Source organism: Grammomys surdaster, unplaced genomic scaffold (genome assembly GCF_004785775.1).
Source record: "Grammomys surdaster isolate TR1022 unplaced genomic scaffold, NIH_TR_1.0 65, whole genome shotgun sequence".
Classification (NCBI taxonomy): domain Eukaryota; kingdom Metazoa; phylum Chordata; class Mammalia; order Rodentia; family Muridae; genus Grammomys; species Grammomys surdaster.
In genome coordinates this window covers 6,957,200-6,959,942 of record NW_021604567.1, presented here as the reverse complement: position 1 = coordinate 6,959,942, position 2,743 = coordinate 6,957,200, and positions in this window count along the sequence as shown.

Sequence of the window (2,743 nt, the reverse complement as noted above, 5' to 3'; positions counted from 1 at the left end):
GAAAGAGAGGAAGAAAGAAAGAAAAGAAAGAAGGAAGGAAGGAAGGAAGGAAGGAAGAAAGAGAGGAAGAAAGAAAAAAAAGAAAGAAAGAAAGAAGAAAGAGAGAGAGAGAGAAAGAAAGAAAGAAAGAAAGAAAGAAAGAAAGAAAGAAAGAAAGAAAGAAGAAATCTATGCTAAGAATCAAAAGAAGACAGGGGGACTGGAGCCATTACAAGGTCCCCTTCAAATTCTGGAGGTCAGGCCTCTATCCCCGCCTTCGCAAGTTTAGAATTGCCACAGACCTTCTATAGTTAGAGAAGGGAGGAGATGTCAGGGGCAGCCCTGCTTACACACTGAAGGCCTAAAATCAGCCATAGCCCTAAAATTAGGAATAGGCCAGTTATACATGTATACTAACACCAAATCTTGGGTCTCAGTGGAAAAACATTGAAACAGATGGCTATAAGCTAATGTAAACAGGCAGCTTTTGTGGAAATTTACAAGCCTGTGTAGTGATAGACCTTGTAAATAGGTAGTCTTGGCAGACAATACCAACTTAGATAAGGACAAGCGAGCCATAGGCAGAGTCATAGTGACTTGTCCCCTGAACCTTCACCCAGCTGATACCCGGTCCTGAAGATATCTGTATTCCCCCTGAATACCTATACTCCATGGTCATTCCTTTCCCCACATCCTGCCTTTCTGTGTTTATAATCCCTGTGTGAATGAATTATGATTTGAGAAAAAATATTAAAAAAATAAATAAATAAATATTCAAAAAAATTTTAAAAAAGAATCGAAAGAAAAGTTGATTTTTTTGAAAAAGTCAACAAGATTGACCAACCCTTATCCAAATTAACTAAAAAAGCAATGAAAGAATATCCAAATTAATAAAATTAGAAGGGAAAAGGTGGACATTTTATTAGATACTAAAGAAATCTAGAGAATCTACAGAAAACAAAAGAAACCTCTAGTGAAATAGAAGCTGTCATTAAAAGAAAAAAACCCAGGGCCAGATGGTTTTATTACAGAATTCTATCAGAAGTTCACACAAGGGTTAATGCCAGCACTCCATAAATTAGTCCATAATATACAAACAAAAGGAATATTGTTCAATTCTTTTTATGAGGCCACAGCTATCGTGATACTCAAACCACATAAAGACCCAACAAAGAAAGAAAATTACAGACCAATTTTGTTTAGAAAATGGATGCTAAAGTTCTCAATAAAATATCTGTGAACTAAAGCTAACAACAGATCAAAACAATCATCTACAGTGATAACAGGCTTTCTCTTAGAGATGCAGAGGTCATTCGACATATGTAATCTACCATTTAAATAAACTGAAAAAAAAGCACCTGACCATCTCATTAAATGAAGAAAAGGCTTTTGACAAAACCTAATACTTTTTTCATAAACAAAGTCCTGGTTATATTATGGATGAAGTTATATACCTCAACAAAGTAAAGGGAGTTTACAGAAAGCCCACAACCAGTATCAACTTAAATGGAATCAAAGCAATGCCTCTGAAATCAGGAACAAGTCAAGGTTTTCCACTTTTTCCACATCTATTCCACATATTATTTGAAGTCTTAGCTAGAGCACCAAGGCAACTGAAGGAGATTAAGGGGAAACAAATTGGATAGGAGAAATTCAGAATACCCTCATTGGCTGCTGATGTGATAGTATACATACATGACCTTAAAAATGGGGTCCCCAGTGGAGGAGTTAGAAAAAGGACTGAAGGAGCTAAAGAGGTTGTAAACCCCATAAGAAGAACGATAATATCAACAAACCAGACCACACAGAGCTCACAGGGACTAAACCACCAACCAAAGGGTATACATGGAGGGACCCATTGCTCCAGCTGCATATGTAGCAAAGGATGGCCTTATCAGGCATCAACGGGAGAAGAGGCCCTTGGTCCTGTGAAGGCTGGATGCCTTAGTGTTGGGAAATTAGAGGGCAGAGAGACAGGAGTGGGTGGATGGGAGAACACCCTCATAGAAGCAAGAGAAGAGGGGATAGGACAAGGGGTTTCCAGGGTGTGGGAACTGGGAAAGGAGATAATATTTGAAATGTAAATAAAGAAAATATCCAAGAAAGAAAAAGAAAAAAATTGTATTGTGAAAATCCTACAGTGAGGAAATACTTTCTTCAAAGTTGCTGGATACAAAATTAACTCACAAAAATCAGTTAGTTTCCTATTGAATGAGAAATAACATAGAGGAACAACATATTTTACAAATATACTGAAATGATATAAAATCTTGTAGTAACTCTAAAAGAAACATATAAGATACTTGTTATAAAAACTTGTATATATTAGAAAAAGTAATTGAAGAACTCAAAATTTGGAAAGATTTCCCATGTCCATGGTTTGATAGTTTTTGCTAGAAGGAATCTACAGATTTAATGTAATTCCCATTAACATTCTATCACAGTTCTTGGCAGATATTGAAAGGACAATTTTCAATTTCATATGGAAATACTCAGGGTAGATTAAAAATATATCCTGACTGATAAAAGAACTGCAAGAGGTATCACTATTTCCTATGTCAAGTTGTACTACAGAGCTATAGTAATTAAAACAGTACTGACATAACAGACACATTGATCAATGGAATCAAATCGAATTCCCAGACGCAAATCTACCTATCTATAGACACTTGATATATGATAAAGAAGCTCAGAAATGCACAATGGGAGAAAGACAGTATCATCTATAAATGATGCTCACCAACTGGATGGCTTCACATAGAAA